At 37.8% G+C, this 22,187-nt stretch overlaps 1 protein-coding gene across 18 annotated transcripts in view; it reads left to right on the forward strand.

Annotated features, from left to right (window-relative positions):
* Positions 1–8,859: 8,859 nt before the first annotated feature.
* Positions 8,860–22,187, forward strand: part of RCBTB2 (RCC1 and BTB domain containing protein 2) — a 44,267-nt gene continuing 30,939 nt past the window's right edge. For 4 of the 18 annotated variants that reach the window (XM_082701591.1, XM_082701605.1, XM_082701592.1 and 1 more), the window contains exons 1-2: positions 9,207–9,321; positions 21,355–21,453. The gene's annotated coding sequence lies outside the window, so the exon portion shown is untranslated. Of the gene's footprint in view, positions 9,322–21,354; positions 21,511–22,187 lie in introns of all 18 variants that reach the window. The other 14 variants (XM_082701602.1, XM_082701593.1, XM_082701594.1 and 11 more) reach the window with 11 other exon arrangements.

Consider the following 22,187-nt stretch of genomic DNA (forward strand, 5'->3'; position numbering starts at 1 on the left):
TGGATAGAAGAAACCTTGTTCTCAGCTTCCCATACCCAGCTGAGACTAAGTAAATCCTGCTGAAAACTCCACTGATGTTAAGAGAGAATAAGAGAGAGGCTATGTTAAGTATTTACTTACTCCCTTCTTTCTTCTCTCCTCTCCATCCCAAAAATCACTGCTCAAATTCCAGCTTGCATTGTCTCATCTGGACTTGTGCAGTCACTTCTCCAGTTGTTTCTCTACATCCTTTTTCCCCCCACCCCCACCCCAATCCATCCTGGCAACTATATCTGATTTCTGTTCAAAACTCATCAATGTCCTCAAGGAACTACCTTTCCAGATTCATCTGCAGCCTCATCTCCCCACATGTGTTCAGGGCATTTTCTCACTGAAGACTGGGAGGTCCAAGAGAGCAAGGTTGTCTCCTTCACTGAAGTCGTCCCAGTAACTATGGTAACACATGGTGTACAACACATGAGCCATAGAGAATTGTTAGTTCTATTTCTTTTGATTACTCTCGTGGTTGGCATAGCCCTGGCTTCCTGTGCTGATGCATTGGCAGAACCAGTCACATATAGGGTAATTAACAATAGAAAAAAAGTCCCTTCTTCAATTTTACTCTGGAGGCCTAGATTTTTTTAAAAAATATATTTTTGGTTTTAAGAATACGCAGTTTCTTGGGAGGATTAAATGTACCAAAGAGACTGAAATTTCTTAAATGTAGGCTAAAGGGAGACTACTTATTATTTTTACCACTAAGTGAAAATTGTGCCAATTGTATTTTCTTGGTGACTAGAAAATGTCTCCAATAAAAGTTGTGTTTTTCTGAAAGTTTTTTTTTTTTTTTTTCAACAGGAAGATTACATCCCACTGGGCTAGACAGTATTGTTGATTATAACAATAAGATACACGAAGGCTAAAAAAAAGTCACAAAAATTTTTGTATCAGGAAATGCTTAAAATGTTTCTAAAAAATGTTTATCAGGAAATGTTATTCCAGAATCAAAACATTTCCTGTCTGACGATTATACTTCAGAGAAAAATCATGTGATGTGATGCCAGTTATGGGGTCTTATAAAAAAGAATTTTTATGATGGGATTTTTTTTTTTGAGAAGAATTCATTATAAGTAACACGAGGGACGTGAGAATTGCCCAGAATCATACTTTGCAAAAAGTTTATTATTTACATAAAAATTTAAGCCTTATATCTTATAGAAAAATATAGCAAATAAAGTGGAAATTCACCAATCTCTCATCAGTCAGAAATGACTACTCATAACATTTCAATGAACTTAATTCCAGGGAGTCTCAGTGTAAATATATGTGCTTGTGTTCAATCTTATGTAAATAGTTTTAATAATAACTACTATATCAGCAACATATCATAGATATCTTTCTCTGTCAATAAATGTAGATCTACAGTATTAATGTTCATAATTGTGCCTATATATCACATATATCCACTGGGATGTTCCTAGCTTGAGTAGCAGGTCTCCAAACACCAAGTCCTCATGTGATATATGAAAAAAGCTGGATCAGAGGGATGGGGGAGAAGGGAGCATCTGAGTGGGTGGAGGGAGTCTTTCTTGGAAGTAATCTTCCTCATATATGTCTACAGTCAGGACTAGTCATATGCCCATCCTAGACACTACCAAATGAGAATGAATTGATAAGATACGGCCAGCCAATCTGAGATTTCTTCTCTGTGACTGATTGCATTACTATCTAAACAAGAACAGGGTTCTGTGAGTAAGAAAAAGGAGATGAGATATAAGAAGCAAGTTTAAATCCATGAATTCACAATGACACCAGCAAACAAACTCATTCGGTCACCACTGGAACACACTAGTGAAACAACTCATTGTTTTGAAAACTGGCAAATTAAGTGAAAGAATCATATTTGTCCTATATCACTGGGAAATAAAATCATTGAGGAAAGTATTTCCTCTCTATAGACATATTCCAGCTAATAAATGAAGAAATGATAGAGTTAAAATTTCACCATTTAAAACATCTACTGAACTACATTAGTATCTAATTCAGTGTATCATATTCAGTATAGCATGGATATAGGCATTGAGTATCAACAACTATTAACGCAGAAACAATACAACATTCTATTCCTCCTGATGGAAGGACACAACACCATCTAAGAAGTCATCTTGCCAAAAAGTAAAAAATAAAACCTGAATATAATCAAGGTTCTAGATCACTAATTTGTGGGAAATATGGAGACTGCCCTCAAGAAATTCCAGATTTTAGAAGATCTAGAGAACAAAGAACCTGGTGTCTCCAACAAATACATTGCAAGGAAAAAAGTGCTAGAGAGTTAAAAGAAACTTAAAAGATATCTCAACCAATTGCAATGTATATACTTTGAATTCCAAGTCACTCAAACTGTTAAAATATATGTATATGTGTGTGTGTGTATGTATATATGCTGAACTCTGAAAAGATCTTTCATGATCAAGGAATTAGTGTTAGTTTTTCAAAGTATAATAATAGTATTTTGGTTGTTTTTCAAAAGAGACTTTTTATCTTTAAGAAATATCCACTGAAATATTTACAGATGAAATGATAAGATACTTCAAAATAATATGGTAGTTTGGTTAAGACAAGTTTGGATCTGAATTGCTAATTGATGAAGCTGAATGATAGGTGCATAGGGGCTTATTAATCATTCTATTTTTGTATATGTTTGAAGTTTTCCCTAATAAAAAGTAAAAAAGAAAGGAAGAGAGAGAGGAAGGAAAAGAGCAAGAAATAGAGAGTACTTTTAGGTGGACAATCAACAGCATTTGCCATATTTTAATTTATCTGACTAGTTTGTTATAGAATATATAGGTTGCTTTCTACTTTTCCCAATCATAAAAATGCTATATGCCTTTCTGCATATATCTTTTCATACTTAATAAATTCCTAAATGTGGGATTATTGAGTCAAATGACAAATTTAATACCTAAAGTCAAAGCCTTCCAAAAGGCTCTCCCAAACTACATTTTCAAGATTTTAGAATTATTTAAATAAAATAAGTGAGAATTTTATTAAGATGTTATACTTATAAATTAATTTTAGGAAAATTGGCATCCTTATATTATTGAGTCTTCCTATCTACAAATAGAATGTTTCTCCATTTTGCCTTCTTTTATCTCAATAGTTTTGTAGTTTTTTTCACATTGATTTTTGTATATTGATTTTGTAGCTGGCTGCATCACTACACTCTATAATTTCTAAGTTTTTCAGTATATTTTCTTGGGTCTTTGAGGTATACATAGGTCATGCCCAAAGCGGGAAAAACTAAAGTGATGTTTGACAAGGAAATCCAGAAACACCCAAGTCTTGTTCTTGACCTTCTTTTCTCTTAAGTTCCCAGGAAAAATATATACACAAGCACACACACACACACACACACACACACCCAAAATGAACAAACAAAAACCAAACCAAACCAAATGAAAAAACCAGAGCAAGGGAAATGATCACTATTATCTGATGATTTGCCCTGGGATCTCATGTTGAACTCAGCAAATTAGGCCACACAGTACACTATGTATGCTTACCTGGTTTAGAATGAAGGTAGGCCATGAAATCTTCTCTGTTTATTTTTACCTTAGAATCCTGTCCTCAATCTTGGCTCTTGCCCCTGCAATGTACTTGGCCAGGAGAAAGTTGTGCAAGAGCAAAAAATTATTTGCTCCAAAGCTTGGGGCAGTTAGACTGCATCACTGGGCTTATCTTGCCTTTCAGGCACAATGAATGAAAAGCCACAAGTGGAGTTAATATGTTGGCTATCTCCCAAGACATTGTTTCCTCAGCCCTATTAAAAGCCCTATTAAAAGAGTCACTGGACAATGTGCTACCATGGCAGAGAATAGCTCCATTCCCTTGGGAGGGTACCTATAAAATGTCTTTGAACTTGATCAGTCCAAAATTGGAATGGAGGTAGGCAATAGGGGAAAGGAGCTGTGTGTGTCCCTTAGTCCACAAATCTAGCTGCATAGTTTATGAGTAATGATAAGTTTTCTACATCTGTTTCAGTCTTCATATTCCTTACTTTACTTTCTTATCTAGGTGCATTAGCTAGTACTTCCAGAATAGCACTGGAGCATTAAGTATGTATTTATTCCTGTATTTAATGGACATGCTCTTAGAATTTCACTGTTAAACACAAAGCTAGCTTCCAGTGCATAGATGTAGCCTTTTACTAAAATTTCTTTTATCAAAAATGAATATTGAATATTGAATTTTATCAAACATGCTCCCAGCATCAGTTAAAATGTTTCTATTTCTTTAACTTATTATTATGGAGAAGTATATTAATGTTTTCTCAAAATTAATCAAAATTTTCTCAAAATCATCTTCTTTCTCTTTAAGCCCATCATACTGTTGCATTGAGTTCAAGTTCAAGGACTCTTTTTTTTTTTTTTAAAGATTTTATTTATTTATTTGACAGAGAGATTACAAGTAGGCAGAGAGGCAGGCAGAGAGAGAGAGAGAGGAGGAAGCAGGCTCCCTGCTGAGCAGAGAGCCCAATGCGGGACTTGATCCCAGGACCCTGAGATCATGACCTGAGCCAAAGGCAGCAGCTTAACCCACTGAGCCACCCAGGCACCCCAAGTTCAAGGACTCTTAATGTCCCACCTGGGCTGATCAGATAGTCTTAACATGGTCCCTGACTCTGGGCTCACTATCCTCCTCACTGCACAACAGGGGGCCACCTCAACACAAAGGGTATTATGTCATCCTCTTGCTTAAAATCCATTGTTGGATCCTATGATGTATCTTACAGTTACATTGCCAAGGCCTTTTATTATTTGGCCCATTTGCTTTCTACTTCATGTAGAAAGAGGCCACGTGATCAAATGGAAAGAGCTCCAGATTGGAATCAGAGATGGATTTGAGTCCTAGCCCTACCTCTTATTAGTTATGTGACCCTAGGCAAGTTAGTTAAGTCTCTACTATTTCATCTGAAAAACAGAGCCAGAATTAAGTTACAGTTTATGGTAGGGACTAATTAAGATAATGTACTATAAAGAGTGCAACCCAAGAAAGCACTCAAGAAATTATTGCTACTTTAATCTTCTGCCATTATTCTATCCCCTCTACATACCCTTTGTTCTGCCTTATTAAGCAGCTTACAATTCTCAAACACATCATATTCTTTCTTATTCTCCTTGGAATGCTTCCCTTCCCCAGCATCTCCACCCCTAACGTTTGTTCTCATAGCTAACTTGTGCACATCCTTAAAACTTAACACCAAAGATTTTTCTTTTGGGAAGCCTTTCCTGACCTCCTTCTGGTAGTTTGCTGTCCTCTCATTATTGCCATAGTAACACCATCTTCATTAATTTGTATTCTAGCACCCTGCTGGGATACATCATGCCGTATATCACGATAAAGAGGAAGAAGGGTCTGTAAAGCCACAGCATAACTGATATCTCTCTAAAATACAGAGAGTTGGGCAGTGCTGCCTTTGTGCCTTCCACATCAAAGTGGCCTGGGCACATATTGTCTCCTACACAACTGGCAGTAGCCAGGACCCCAGGAGTGTCTCCTGTCCTCACTCAGGAGTAGCAAAGATGGAGGATGCTACATGGTGTCTACAGAATTATACTAGAACAACCTTTCCAGCCCCTCTGGACTTTAAGGAGGGCTAATGTTCCTAGAGGTTGCCCTTAGATGATGAAGCCAGAAATTTATTTTTTATTGCAATCTGGCTGTGATCTGTAGGGATATAGGTTATGATATCAAGGACATTTTCTGGAATACTTTAAGAGAAATGATAAATGATGAAATAATAGACAAAAAAAAAGAGCACAAAAATGTCTACCTGGTATAGAGACTACCACTTCTCTTCTGACCAAGGAATGTGTTGTATTTAATGATCTTCTTCCCCCTTTCCCTCCTTCTTTTCTCTAGAATAGCTCGCTCATTCAGAATCCTTGCCCCAAAACCATCCTTTTCAACCTTTAGCTTCTGGCCAGTTGGTTTTCCCTGAGTTTGGTCAGCTTATTCAATCCAAGTCTTTGCTTTAACCGTTTTTTTTTTGTTTGTTTGTTTTTGTTTTTTGCAATATATTATTATCTTAAGCATAGTGAGGGAAAGTGGAGGCAGGTGCATGGGACACTCTGTACTATTTTTGCAACTTTATGTGAATCCATAAGTATTTTAAAGTAAAAGGTTAAAAAATAATTTCTTCCTCTTTAAAAAAGTTAAAAAAATATTTCTATGAGGAATACCTCATCTTCCCACCTTGTGCAATGGCACTGTTGTTATCATTCATTTGATGGATAATGAGATTCTGCTCTTTGTCCTATGAGTGGGTTGATGCATTGGAAAAAGCACTGAAATTATGAATCTAAAGACTTGAGACAAATTACTTCATAATCTGGGCATCTATAAAATGAGGATTTATATTTAATCTCCCAGTTATATCTTATGTTAAATAAGATAAACATCTTATGTTAACAGTGATTAAGGAATAAATATCTACTTATTGCATAGTATAATAAAGGTAAAATTCTCAATGTTAGATACGTTTCAAGATTATTATACTTAAAATGTTGTATAAATCCAAATTATTGGATTTAAAATACTACAGAGTCAAAACATGTAGTGAAATCAGATGCTGCCTCCCGAACTAATGGTACTCTAGAGAAGTGGTCTCTAGGGTACCTGGATGGCTCAGTTGGATAAACGACTGCCTTTGGCTCAGGTCATGATCCCGGAGTCCTGCATCAGGCCCACTGTTCTGCGGGGAGTCTGCTTCTCCCTCTGACCTTCTCCCCTCTCATGATCTTTCTCATTTTTTCTCTCTCTCTCTAAAAAAAAACAAACCAAAAAACAAACAGTTAAAGACTAGTAATGACAAGAAATCACTGGGGGGAAAAAAGTGGTCTCTAAACATTTTTGGTCATGTACTTAGATTACAAAAAATATGCACTGTTGTCAGTCTACATATTAAATATTAGTAAAGTTTGATTTCTTAATTTAGATAAAAATAGAGATAACTCTAAAAGTTTCTTCCCAACTGCTCTAGAGGTTAGATTTGTTACAAGAAATTTCCACTTTTATATTTTCAGACTATATCTGTTGAATCCTCTGTTCTGATCATTCTTGCTATAATCATATATTAACACTAAGTCCTCCATTAGCAATAGGATTCATGGTAGAAACTGGAGAAAGTCTATCCCATGTCTTACTGTTTTTTATTATTTAGTGCCTTTAATCTTAGTGCCTTTAAAAAGTCCTAAGAACTTCAGGAACTTTAAAAAGTATTTTATTTTTAAAATACCTAAATCTTAAAATACTAATGCGTAAAGGAGTATTATACCTTTATGTAAAGAATTATTATATAGGTCAATTTTTAAATTATTCATTACATTCTGTATGAAAGTGGTTTTCTACAATTCTGCTTTCTTAATAGTGACTTTTAAAATGCCTTAAATATAAAACAGTCTGGATAAAGGAAAAATGTGGCTTGAGTGTTCGAATTAGAAAAAAATTCCTGTTTAATGAACCAACTCTAAACTTGTTTAATGATGAATTTCAGCTTTGGTGGTCATCAGAGGAAAAGCCTTTTCCTGAACAGAAAAGTCAGTCAGTGGATTTCTTTATGCAGACTCAGTGTTATGCAGCTTTGCCACAAGGAGAGGAAGTAGAGAGCTGATCAGGGTATAAGAAAAGGTGACATAAAGCCTTTTTGGATTAGGTATGAACCACTCTTAAGAAGTCAGTTTATCAAGGCGGTCAAGCCCAGGAGAACTGGCACAAATAATCCAAAATGAGAGTACACCATGGATTAATGCTTATGTTTAGGTCTCTTAATGACATATGGAAGCATATTTGAGTAGCGAAAGGGCACGTAATCAATGCAATTCGATTCCACAAACATTAAGCAGTTTATAGTACAGAAATAAGGCATGATCTGTGTTCTCAAGAATTTCACAATCTAGTGAAATATAAAAATCACAAATAGGAAGGTATGTTTAGTGATTAACCCCATCTTATCGCACTACCTTCCTTAGTCTGACCACCTTCTCCCTTAGATAAATACTGTCAGGGAAGTTCCTCCTAATTAACCTTTTCAAATAAAAAACCCAGGCTGTCCTTTCAGTTATGGTTATTTTACCTTTTATATTAAAAGGCCAAAGGGTAACTGATTGTTTCAGGAGGAAAAGCTTGTCTTAGGCAATGCCATGCATGTAAGACTCTTGCCCTGCTCATAACCTACAAAGTCAAGTAAATGCAAGCCTCCTTCTGGGTTTTAATGGAGCCATTCTGTAATAGACGTAGATGTCTGCCAACTACAGCAACTGCAATAAAAACACCTAGACATTCTGGATGGATGTTTTCCCAGTGAATGACAAAGGTCAGACCAAACAACACCGTCATGGTCCCTGTGGGTTGACATCTTTGTCTACGCAGCTGTGCTACTTTACGGCAAATCACTTAGACGTTGAACCCGTGTCCTCATTTAAAAGCCACTGTAAAAGCATTCAGCTTACCTCGCAGAACAGCTAGTAACTGTAGTTGTGAAGCATTTTCCCAAAACCCACTCAAGTCAACGTTAAGTGCAGTAAAGTGGAAGAAATTATTGCACATTATAAAGCTATGGCGCATTTTACTAAAATCTAGCAAGGCCAACATTAGTGCAGTGTAACACAAGAAATTACTAAATTAGTGAAGGGATAGTGCAGTTGTTCCAAAAGACCTTGATCCCGGGGTAGCTCAGGTCACTCCCTCAAGGCAAATCACTCATTATTTCAACATTTGTGTTTGAAGGGTACACGACTTCGGCCCCACAGCAGTGAGGTGAAAAGCAGGCGGGAAGCGTGCGAAGACGCAATCTGAGCTTCCCGGTGGAGAGACCACCACAAGAAAAAAGCCGAGAGGCTGGGGGTCGCGGACTGTAGAAAAGGTTGCCCACGCACTATATGCGCGCCTCACCCTTCCGGGTGGGGCATCTCCAAATTCTCAAGCCTTTGGGGCCCAGAACCTGGAGAGAGTGGGGGTATCCCACAGAGCGGAGATGGGCTCCCCGGGCGAGGCGGGGTGCAGTCCTGGGGTCTGCTCGGATAAGACCGGGAGTAGTTGGGGAAGGGGCGGGGGCGGCAGTGGGCAGCCGGGAGAGAGGAGGAGGGGCGAGGCGCCGTCGCCGGCCCCCTCCCCTCGAGTGCGCTCCCCTCCCTTCCCGTCCCCGGCCTGGCACCCGAGCGCAACCCGCCGAGGCCGGGCTGCTTCAGGGGGAGGCGCCAACTCGTCGCTGCGCCGGGTCCCCAACCGAGCAGTAACGGCGACCCAGAAGGCGGAGCGGATGCGGCTCGAGCCTGCGCTGAGGTAAGGCTACAGGATGGCGTAGGAAGTCAAGAGGGGACGCCAGGCTCGAAGCCGGCCACTCTCAGATGCCCCCAGCAAGCGGCCATTTCTCTCCGCCCCCTCACTCCGAGCTCCTGGACGCAGCGACGGCCAACGAGCAGCCCCCGGGGTTACACCCCCGCCCAGGCCTAGGGCCGAGGCGTCGCCGCGCGTGCGCAAACCCTCTGAGGGGGGGCAGCTGGGTACGCGACTCTGGAGATTGTCCCCCCACCCAGGCCGCGGGCTCAGGCGGCGCTGCGCATGCGCGAGCCTGAGGGCGGATGTCGTGACGGGGGCGAGGGTCTTGGCTGGCCTCGCCACCGCGGAGCTTTCACCGCCTTCCGCACGCGAGGCAGGGCGTCGTTCCGGCCTGCGGGGGCGGCGGCTGCCTTAGAGTTTCTCCTCTCCTCATTCTTCGCTTCGCGTAGGCTGCTGCTGTTTTTATTTCTGTCGCCTCGACTCTAGGCTGGCGTCGGGAAAACCCATTCACCTAGCTCCTGGCTCCGAACCTACTCCCTCACTCTGTAGGATGCTTTTGACCCTGGTTGCTGTGGCTGAGGGAAGGCAGGGAAAGTTTGGCTAAGCCAGGCGAAGCCGCTGGGGAGGGAGGGGAGGAGTCGCCTTAAGCCTTTATTTTAAGCCCGAGGGTATTGCTCCGCTCAGCCCCGGAAACAGAGGTTTTCAGACGCTGAAAACTTTCCAAGTGCTCCGCCTTGGCCCGAGTTGGAAGGCGAGTTTAGAGCGAACTTTTGTTTCTGTTCTTTGGGAAGTTACATAAAATGCTGGAGCAGTGCGCGTCCAGGACTGTCACAGAATGCATGTCACAGAGCTGCCGCCTACAGCTCTTGGCGGCTCAGTCTTAGAGCTGAGTGAAAGTGGGGAGTAAACGAACTGCTTTGGGACGGCGCTCCTTCCCCCAGACTCAGAAGGACCGTCGCTGTTTAATGTTTATAGAGCCTCATGGCTTTGCACCCTTCTAGTACCAAGTTAGAACTTGGCTTTACACCTTCGTGCGCAGTGGTACTTAGTGAAAGTCAGTGTGGTGACTTCTGAGGCTACTTGGAGCCGTTTTTAACGATGTCATTACTGTGCTTTGTAATCTTATATGATGTGCTGATACAGACATTTGGGGGCTGGAATTGAAGAAGCTCTTATTATCAGGGAATCTGAGTACTCTAGGTGAAAGGTAATCTCTATTTCCCAGGGCATTCGGAGATATATATATACACACATACACAAATACATATAGATATGTGTATATATGAACGTTATTAAGTAGTAGGTAAAGGCAACTAGAGTGATACGTTCTTGCACACCCCACACACCCCACTTATACCATGCTGGCCTCATTGGGCTTGCTGGGCTTACCAAGTAGGCCTCTACCCTAGGGCCTAGGCGTTTGCTATTTCCTCCAGGCTCAAAGCTCAGTTTCCCCCTCCACCCAAAAACGTATGGCACCTACCTTAATCCAAGACTCAAAACAATTGCTATCACTTCAGAGAGGTGACTCAGGTCATTTAAAATAGCCACTGTTCTCTTTCCAAGCTCTTACCCTGTTCTCTTTGGCTTTATACCTATTTCTATGTGTATGCTCTGTCTCCCCCGTATTCGGAGCACAGTAGATATTTGTTAAGTGTATAAAGGGAATTAAAATCTGACTCCAGAAATATTTTGTATTGAGTCCTCAATGTGGATTCATTCATTCTTTCATTCATTCAACAAATACTGAGTGACTATTTTCCGTCAGGTTCTGTTCAGGTGCTTAAGTGAACAAGATAGACAAAGATCCCTTCCCTCTGGAGCTTAACATTTCTAGAAAAGAATGATTGATTGTAAGCACATTTGGTTATCATTTAGAAAATTATAAGTGCTATGAAATATGGAAAAGAAGAGCTGAGAAAGAGGACTAAGAGTACAGGTGTGGGTTACAATTTTATACAGCATGGTTATGTTGGGTCTGAGGATAAACTGAAGGTGATGTTCAAGACAGAGAACTAGTTTTTCAAATTATCTTTCTGGAGAAAATGTTCCTTGCCATTCTCCAGTATAAATTTGATGGGGGCCCACAGCATGACCATTGTGACAGATAAAACCTTATTTTATATAGGTAAAACATTTTTTTTTCCAAATTGGGTACAGAATTTTATGGTTTAACCTAATATATCAAATGAAGAGACTGGGCTCTTAAGTAGAAAGGACTAGCCAAATGAATACTACAGATGTGTTGAGAAAAAGTGTATATTTTCTGCACATATTTTTGTACTTTGCGATTCTTCTTAATGTCTCTCTGATTAGTGAAAACTAGTTTTCTAAGAGAGGTCAGTTCCTTTTCTTTATTTGAAACTATGTTGAAAGGTCACCTGGTATGATATCATGTGATAAGTTATTAAATTATTAATCTTAGAGATTTCTGAATAAATCAGACAAGACTTAGAGAAAGTGGCTGATAGAGAGGAACAGTTTTAGAAAAGTGTGTCTTTTGGGCCCTTTACTTAAGTAGATTACAAACACTATATCAAAAACTATTAATCTGGAAATTATGTTGGATAACTATAAGGTACCTATGGGGTTTGTCTAAGCCTTGAGGAGTTTGTCATATTTAATTTTGGTTTTATCATTTGGTTAGAATGGAATTAAAATGCCTCTAAGGTACCACTACTTTTGAGGTTTACTGGAGTTGAATTAGTATAAATCAAAATTAACCAGACAAGAGAGATTTGAAACCAGGAGTGAAATTATCAGTGGTGCAGAATGAGATCAAAGACTCCTGTTTGAGGCTGAAAATAGAGGACTACATGGGATATTTACTTCAAAGCAGCAAATAATTTGCCTCTCTGAGAAGGATATTTATAGTATCCTTCAGTGAAAGGCAGATATCCTTTCAACTTTCATTCTCTGGAAGGAATATGTGTCTAGTTCACATGGTGATCCCATCTTAACAATATAAGAGTCTTTAGGAAATGTAAGGCATAATAGTTTTTTTCAGCATATATCTGACACTGAAGTGTGTGTCTTAGTGTCTTCAGCCTTGCTGATCTAACCTGAGCTGATGTATATCTCTCCATGGAAGATATTTTGAGCTAATGAGTATCAGATAGTAAGTAAATCATAAATCGATCACATTATAATATATTTTGTATTAAATTAAATGTTTATGATACCAAACAAAATGAATCCCCCCCCAAAAGGAAAACCAAAACCAAAACCAAACCAAACCAAACAAAATGAATCCCAAATGGAAATGAGCCAAGGCTAAGAAAGCCTACCATGCTGAGGGAATGTTTATGTTGTGGGACAAAGATCTTTCACAGTTAGGATTTTTAAATTATTATTATTGTACTAGATCTATAAAGACCTAAATTTCAAATGGATTTACAGATTTTTTCAAGTACTAACTCATTTTAGCTAGTTTAACAACATAAAAACATTCGTATAGTTTATGTTGATAATTTTTCATATTTGAAAAAGGTACTTTTGCTCTGTATATTTGAAAAGGCTAACTTTAATGAGCTCAATAATCTCTTCAAACTAAATACAAGTTTCCTTGGGACTGAAGATCTGCCTCATCTCTCTTGATGAAATTTGGAAACCTTTTTACAAACATAATTAAAATAACAGTGATGTTTCTGTGTTCTAAGTCAGTTTGATGCTTATCGTAAACCTGGCAATATAATTTTTTTTGAGGTTGTACCTTTGTCATAGTTGTGCTTTTTAGTTTTTCAGTTTTGTCTGTCCTGTTTATAATTGTCTCACATTAGTTAGCAGCTGTGCAGGTATTTTACTGTTATTTGTAGTAGGCTTATCGCCTCTCATTCAAGTAGAGATAAATTATAGCTATCATCCTTTTTTACAAGTGATAATTGGGATCATGTTTTCTTGTATTTTTATCATTTATAACTTACAGATGACATATCACTTAATGGTTCAGTTAGAATGTTGGGAATCATCATTACCCCACTGACATTTACTTGGTCTGGACCTCATTAACATACTGTTACTGTAAACCGTGCTGGCATCCTAAAAGACATTAGTTTTCTTTAATGTCCTATTTCTTTGTTTATAAAAGTGGCATCAACGGTATTGCCCAGATGGGAGAATTTTGTTAAAAGCATTGAGTTCTATATTGCAAGAAAATTTTTTTATGTATTTTATTTTTCAAGCATGGCTTTAGAGTTGACCTCATATTATTAAGTTGAATTAGTTATATATTTATAGATAATTATTTTCTATAATAATGTAATGTAATGTTGCAATATGTTGTATAATATACCAAATAAAATAATGTTTATATAAGAATATATTTATATATAATAATTGTGTATATATATGTATATATATACATAGGTAAAACACTGGGTTTTCTTTGCAGAAATTACCATTTTTTTTTCACCATAGGAATTACTTCTAAAGAATGGTTATTAGCACTTGAAGTTCCTGGTTAATTGTAAAAATCAGTTTCCATGGAAGATGCTTTCTTCTCATAGATACAGTATGTCTAGTTTATTAAATCTTAAGGCCCACAAGTACTGTTGTGTTGGGGTAATGTTGACATAAGCACCTGGGAGGTGGATATCTTTTTGCTCCACGTTTATTTTGTTTTTTCTCTTATGTAAGTTTGCTTTCAGCTTAGTACCTACTGCAGACACCACCTCAACATCTGTTGAATAAATTAGGCAAATGAATGTATGTCCTGTAATCAGCTTAACTTTTTATTTGGGTCAGAGGTATTACCAAGTAACATAACACATTGTCCTATTAGCAAACACACTGATTAACATTGATTACCAACAATACTTTGTATAGGCTGCTTATCATATACTTTGTGTAGGGAACTGAATAACTTGACCTGTTGTGAATTGATATGTTTCTCATGTTCAGTTATCAAAAGACTGACTTTTTATCCACCATCTCCAACTGCATAGCTATTAAGAGTGTAAGGAAAACTCTCAAAATACAAATTGCAAGATTAAGGAGTTATCTGTTCCAAACAGGGATAATTTGGAAATAAATTGTTGAACTGTACAAGTTCAAGAAAACAGATATAATCGGTTGAAATGTTGAAAGGGGTGGTCCAAAATGGCTTAGAAAAGCCCTAATCTCACCTTCTCACATAGACATACCAAATCTACAGCTACATATGGAAAAATTCCCTCTGAAAAAGACCAGAAAACTAGCTGAATAGCTACCTCACAACAAAACAGTAAAAGGGCCATGTATGCATGGTTTCACCAAAAACCCCACTGCCAGAGTGGCAACCCACAGTTGGGAAGCATTTCACAAATCTGGAGCTTCTTTGATGAATGAGGGGTTTATATCCCACATCAGGCATCCCAACCCCTGGAACCTGCAATGAAGAGATGAGCTCCCCAAACATCTAGCTTTGAAAACCAATGGATCTTACATCCTGAAGACCCAAAAGGCTGTAGAGAACTGAGATATTTCTCTTAATGGGCTTGCATGTAGACACAGTTGCCTTGGGAACGAGAACAAAAGCAGCAGTTTGAAAAGCACCTAGACCATATGTGAAGATTTATTTTCTAACCTTAAAGCTTCTGCTGATTGGAACTTTTTGTGGGGACAGAGGTGCTGGTGGATGCCATTTTTGCACTCTTTCTCTTGATACCTTGGGCAGGCATGCCTATGTTCCTGGGTTTCATGGGACTGTAATGAACAGAGAGATAGTTCTTGGACCCCCAGTCTATTAGTGAAAAAAGCCTATTCACGTCTCCTGGTACTTTGGCCCAAGGGGCAGACTTCAGGTCTGCCACACATCTAGAGGCTACAAAGGTGCTCTCAGGGAATATAGGCTGTGGGATGCCATCTTTTTGCCTTCCCTCAGCCTCACTACAGTTTGCCAGGACCTTCCAGAAAGAAGCTTATACACTGGTCTGAAGTCCCAATTTTGACAGCTGTCACCCAGGGGACACTGCCGCATTGCCTGGTCTAGAGGTCAGCAGGGTCTATGCTTGTCTCAAAGTAATAACCAAAAAGATGTTCACCAAACTTGGGAGAAGAATGAATGTATACAGCGAGAACTTCAGCAGCAAGAGTATATGAGGAAGTACCAACTGAAGTCACAGAACTGAAGAATATAATAACTGAATTGAAAAATATATTAGATGGGGGTTCAACAACAGACTGGCTGAAGCAGAAGAAATGTTTGGTGATCAAGAAGACAGGGCAGTGGAACGCAAAGAGAGCAACAAAAAGGAAAAAAAAATTAAAAGAAAAAAATGAAGCTAGCTTAAGGAACCTATGGGACAACATAAAGTGGCATAACATTAGCATTATAAGGGTCCCAGAAGGAGGAAAGAGAAAGTGTTAGAAAATCATGTAAAGATTAAACAACATGCTACTGACCAATGGGCCAATCAAAAAAAACCAAAGGAGAAATAAAATACCTTCAGAAAAATGAAAATGGAAATATAACTTACAAAATATATATGACTCAGCAAAAGTAGTAGTGAGAGGGAATTTCATAGGGATTCATGCCTAGCTAAAGACATAAGAAAAATCTCAAACAATTTAACTTTTCTACTTAAAGAAGCTAGAGGAAGAACAAACAAAGCTGAATGTAGAAGAAAGGAAATAACAAAGATCAGAGTGGAAATAAACAGAGACTAAAAAGATAATAGAAAAGATCAATGAAACTAAAAGCTAGTTCTTTGAAAAGATAAACAAAATTGGCCAGACCCATCAAGGAAAAAAAAGAGGGTTCAAAAAAAATCAGAAATGAAAGAGCAGTTACAACTGATACCACAAATACAAAGGATCGAAAGAGACTACTAGGAAGAATTATAGCCCAACAAATTGCTCAACCAAGAAGAAATGGATATTCACAGAAACTTTCTATGAGTGAATCATGAAGAAGAAGAGAATCTGAATAGACTGACTACTAGTCTGGATATTGTATTTGTCATCAAACACCTCCCAACAAATATAAGTTCATGACCCAGTGGCTTCACTGGTGAATGCTACCATTAATATCTGACCTTTTTAAACTCTCCCAAAAAATTAAGGAGGAGGGAATGCTTCCAAATGATTTTACCAAAACCAGACAAGGATACCACACATGAAAAAGAATATTACTGGCCAGTATCCCTGATGAACATAAAGGCAAAAATTTTCAACAAAATATTTGCAAATATTGCACACAGATTAGCAAATATTAGGAAATATAACATGAATTCACCAGTACATTAAAAAGATTTTATACCATGATCAAATGGGATTTATTCCAGGGATGCAAGGATGGTTCAACATTCACATGTCAATTGACATGGTACACCACATTAACAAAATAAAGGATAAAAAATATATGATCATCTCAACAGATGCAGGGAGGCATTTGACAAAGTTCAACATCTGTTTTTGAAAAACACTCTCAATAGAGTAGATATAGAGGGAATGTATTTCAACATAATAAAGGCCATATATGACAAGTCTACAGCCTATGTTGTACTAAATGGTGAAAAGCTGAAAGCTTTTTCTTTAAGATTAGGTATAAGACAAGGATGCCCACTTTTGCCATTTTTATTCAACATAGTATCAGAAGTCCTAGAGCAATTAGGCAAGAAAAGGAAATAGAAAGCATCCAAACTGGAAAGAAAGATGTAAGCCTTTCATAATTTGTGACATGATTTTATACATAGAAAACCTTAAAGATACCACCAAAAAACTCTAGTTTTTTATTTCAATAAAGAATGTATAAATGGGGCGCCTGGGTAGTTCAGTGGGTTAAAGCCTGAGCCTTCGGCTCAGGTCATTATCCCAGGGTCCTGGGATCGAGTCCCGCATCGGGCTCTCTGCTCAGCAGGGAGCCTGCTTCCCTTCCTCTCTCTCTCTGCCTGTCTCTCTGCCTACTTGTGATCTCTCTCTGTCAAATAGATAAATAAAAATCTTAAAAAAAAAAAAAGAATGTATAAATGAATTCAGTGAAGTTGCAGGGTATAAAATCAACATACAAAAATCTGTTGCATTTCTATACACTAACAACAAACTATGAGAAAGAGAAATTAAGCAAATCCCATTTACAATTGCATCAAAAAACGCTTAGGAATAAATTTAAACAAGAAGGTGAAAGACCTATGTGTTGAAAACTATAAGACATTTATGGAAGAAATTGAAGAAGACACAAATAAGTGCAAAGATATTCCATGCTCATGGGTAGAAAGAATTAATATTGCTAAAATGTCCCCATTACCCAAAGCAATATATAGATAAATGCAATTCCTATCAAAGTCCCAATGGCACTTTTCGCAGAAGTAGAACATATAATCCTAAAATTTGTAGGGAACCACAATTCCTATCAAAGTCCCAATGCAATTCCTATCAAATGCAATTCCTATCAAAGTCCCAATGGCACTTTTCACAGAAGTAGAACATATAATCCTAAAATTTGTAGGGAACCACAAAAGACTCTGGATAGCCAAAGCAATCTTGAGAAAGGAGGACAAAATTAGAGGTATCATGCTTTCTGATTTTAGACTATATTATGAAGCCATAGTAATCAAACAGTCTGATACTGGTATAAGAACAGACACCTAGATCAATGGAAGAGAATAGAGAGCCATATGTATATATGTTCAATTAATTTATAACAAGGATGCAAGAATATACAATGGTCATTAAGACAGCCTCTTTAATAAATGATGTTGGGAAAACTGAATAGGTACATGCAAAAGAATGAAACTAGACTACTTATATTACACAATATGCAAAAATCAACTCAAAATGGATTAAAAACTAAAATGTAAAGCATGAAACCATGAAACTAAAAGAAAACATAGGCCCTAAGCCTCTTGACATTGGTCTTGGCATATGACTGTAAAAGCAAAAATAAACAAGTGAACTACATCAAACTAAAAAGCTGTTGCACAACAAAGGAAACCATCTACAAAATGAAAAGGCAGCCTATAGAATGGGAGAAAATATTTGCAAATTATTTATCTGATAAGGAGTTAATATCAAAAAATATAAAGAACTCCTACAACTCAATAGCAAATAAACAGACAATCCAATTAAAAATGGACAGGATTTGATGAGACATTTTTCCAAAGGAAACATACAGATGGCCAACAGGCACAGGAAAAGATGTCAACATCACAAATCGTCAGGGAAATGCAAGTCAAAACCACAATGACATGTCACTTCACACCTGTTAGAATGGCTGTTCACAGTAAGCCAAGAGGGGCGCCTGGGTGCCTTGGTGGATTAAAGCCTCCCAGGGTTCTGGGATCGAGCCCCACATCCGGCTCTCCACTCGGCAGGGATCCTGCTTCCTCCTCTCTCTCTGCCTGCCTCTCTGCCTACTTGTGATCTCTGTCTGTCAAATAAATAAATAAAATCTTAAAAAACAAAAAAAAGCCACTAAGCCAAGAAATAACAGGTGTTGGCAAGGTTGTGAAAAGGGAACCCTTGTGCTTTATTGGGAATGTCAGTTGGTAAAGCCACTATGGAAAACAGAGGTTTCTCAAAAAATTAAAATCACATATGATCCAGTAATTCCATCTCTGGGTAGTTACTGAAAGGAAATAAAAAGAGTAATTTGAAAAGATATATTCACCCCTATGTTGATTGCAGCATTATTTACAATAGCCAACATATAGAAACAATCTAAGTGTCCACAGGTGGATAAATCGATAAAGAAGGTGTGGTATATATATACATATTGGAATATTGCTCAGCCATTAAAAGAGTGAAATCTTGCCATTTGTGACAATATGAATGGACCTAGAGGTCACTATACTAAGTGAAGTAAATCAGAGAAAGGCAACAACTGTATGATTTCACTGACATCTGGAATCGAAGAAACAAACAAAAGTCATGGATATGGAGAACAGAGTGGTGGTTGCCAGGAGTGAGGAGCGTTTGGGGGAAGGATGAAATGGGTGAAGGGGCTTGGGAGGTAGACTTCAAGGTATGACATGAGTAGGTCAAGGTGTGCTTCATGCTGGCTATGGTCAATAATATCGTGGGTGCATATTTAAATGTTGCCAGGATAGTTCTCGTCACAAGAAAGAACAAGAAAAACCAACCATCTTTTTAAAAGATTTTATTTATTTGTGAGAGGGAGGGAGAGAGAGAGAGTGAGCACAAGTAGGGGGAGCAGCAGGCAGAGGGAGAAGCAGGATCCCCACTGAGCAAGGAGTCTGATGCCCTGTGGGGCTCCAGCCCAGAACCCTGGGATCATGACCTGAGCAGAAGGCAGACACTTAACCAACTGAGCTACTAGGTGCTCCTCTTTTTCAAGTTTTTATTTAAATTCCAGTTATCAGACAGCATAATATTAGTTTCAGGTGTAGAATTTAGTGATTCTAAATTAGCCCGGTGCTAATCACAAGTGCATTCCTTAATGCCCATCACCTATTTAACCCTATCCTACCACCCAGCTCCCTCCAGCAACTGTTCTCTATAGCTAAGAGTTTGTTTTCAGGTTTGCCTCTCTTTTTCCGCCATTATGTTCATTTGTTTTGTTTCTTCAAATCCACATTTGAGTGAAATTTTATGGTATTTGTTTTTCTCTAAGTTTACATAGCATAATACTCTATAGCTCCATCCACATCATTGCAAATGGCAAGATTTCATCCTTTTTGTGGTTAACTAATATTCCATTGCATATATATACCCCATATTCTTTACCCATTCATCAGTCAGCACTGTCCAAGCTATAAGGCAGGGCTTATTAGTGATCCTCAAATTATTTTAGTAGGTTGAGACCAGCATTTTCTTTTAAAAATGAAATAGGAAAGGATAAAATAGGACAGAGTCAGGGTAGAATAAAATAGAGTAAGATAGAACAAATAGAAAAGAAGATATCCCTTAGCACCTCATACAATACGGCTAAGAATTATTTTGTGAGACTTTTGTTTCAGGTACATGTATGTGTCAAAAAAGACTGAATGAAAGGCACACTGCTCTGACCTAAATATTGTTGAGTTACTCTTTGAAGTGACTACACCAGTTTATGTTTCTTATGGCAGGATGGGTATACTATTGATCTGCATCCTCACTAACACTAGGAATTGTCCCTTTAATTTTGCAGATGTGACAGGTGAGATCTATTTCATTGTGATTGCATTTCTATGGTAAATTTGAGCATCTTTTAATATGTTTATTAGTTATTTCTGTGACTTGTTTTGTCTTTGGCCCATTTCTAAATTGGATTGCTTAGGTTTTTTTCTTACTGATTTTTAGGTATTCTTATCTATTCCAGATGCAAATCCTCTGCGAACCACCAGTTATATATGTTGAAAATACCTTCTCCCATTCTGTGACGTGTTTCCCTTTGTTCATTTTGTCTTTTAGCATGCCATATTTCTAAAGTTTTAATGTAGTAAATTTCTTTTTTTTCAGTCTTTTCTTTTAAATTTCAGTCTTTTCTTGTGGTTTATGCTTTTGTATCTTATTTAAGAAATCTTTCCCAGCCCTGAGGTCACAAAGATGTTTTCTATACTTTCTTCCAAAAATTTCAAAGTTTTGCTTTTTTTACATTCAAGATGACTTCCTTTACATTTTCTATATTGTCATACTACAAATTAAACTTTTTTGGGGGACACTTGGATGGCTCAGTAAGTCAAGTGTCTGCCTTTGACTCAGGTCATGATCACTGGGTCCCGGGATTGAGTCCCACTTTGGGCTCTTTGCTCAGTGGGGAGCCTGCTTCTCCCTCTGCCTGCCGCTGCTCCTCCTTGTGCTCTCTCTCTCCAACAACAACAACAAAGAGTATGCTTACAAATTTTTTTTAGTATGTGTTTTTTTTTCAGTGTCCAAATTGTTGAAGAATGGTCCTAAAACTTACCACATAAAGTTATAAATGTTATATAAGGGTTATAATGTGAAATAATTGCTTTTTAATAATTGAGCATCTGTATTGCTACTTTTTAATAATAGAGCTAATAGGATTTTGAACTATATACCTATAATGTTATCTTTTTAAAGTTGCAAGATGGTATATTTTTTTCTTTTCTGTTTTTTTTTTGTAATAGAATTTATTTATGCATTTATGTTTTTCAGTCACATTAACTTTATCCTAGAAGACAACTTTACAAGGATCTAGAAGGAGCAGGATTAAAGATGACTGAATACAGGGCTCCAGAAATTTAAAACAATCAGGTACAAAAATTTTGGATGGAACAGTCCCAGCCGGTCAGTACAAAATAAAACTGGAAGGTACACAGGAAAGTTTAAAATAACCCTGCACTGTAGGGGAGGGTCCATACAGGCTAACTATTTATTTTAACTGTTATTATTATTGCTGCTGTTATTTAGAGTTTATAGATGTGGTATTCTTTATGTATATTGTGGATTTTTAAGAAGTGTATGTTGATATACTGCTATAACATTGATATTAGTAATAGCCTGGTGAGGGGTGCCTTGGTGGCTCAGTCTGTTAAGCATCTGACTCTTGATTTCGGCCAGGTCATGATGTCAAGGTTGTGAGATCAAGCCATGCATTAGGCTCTATACTCAGCACATACACTCTGCTTAATATTCTCTCCCTCTCCCTCTGCCCCTCCTATCTTCCCCCTGCTCACACACATACTCTCTCTCTCTCAGTAATAATAATAATAGCCTGGTAAAATCATGTTGATAACAGGAGAAGATAACTATAATCCTTACATATATTCCATAAACTTTATTTCTCAAGTTGTGTAAATTGGTTTTCGCTATTATGTTTGATCACATTGAAATAATGTTAGAAAAAAAAAATCCAGCTACTTTCCATAATGCTAGAGAATTCAACAGTTTTTTCAAAGTATTGTACAATAGTAATTATTCTTGAATAATTTTTAAATCTTCAACAGCATTCTGGCCAATAAAGATGAAATTATACTAATGTTATATTT

The sequence above is a fragment of the Mustela nivalis genome (genome assembly GCF_964662115.1).
Source record: "Mustela nivalis genome assembly, chromosome: 15".
Classification (NCBI taxonomy): domain Eukaryota; kingdom Metazoa; phylum Chordata; class Mammalia; order Carnivora; family Mustelidae; genus Mustela; species Mustela nivalis.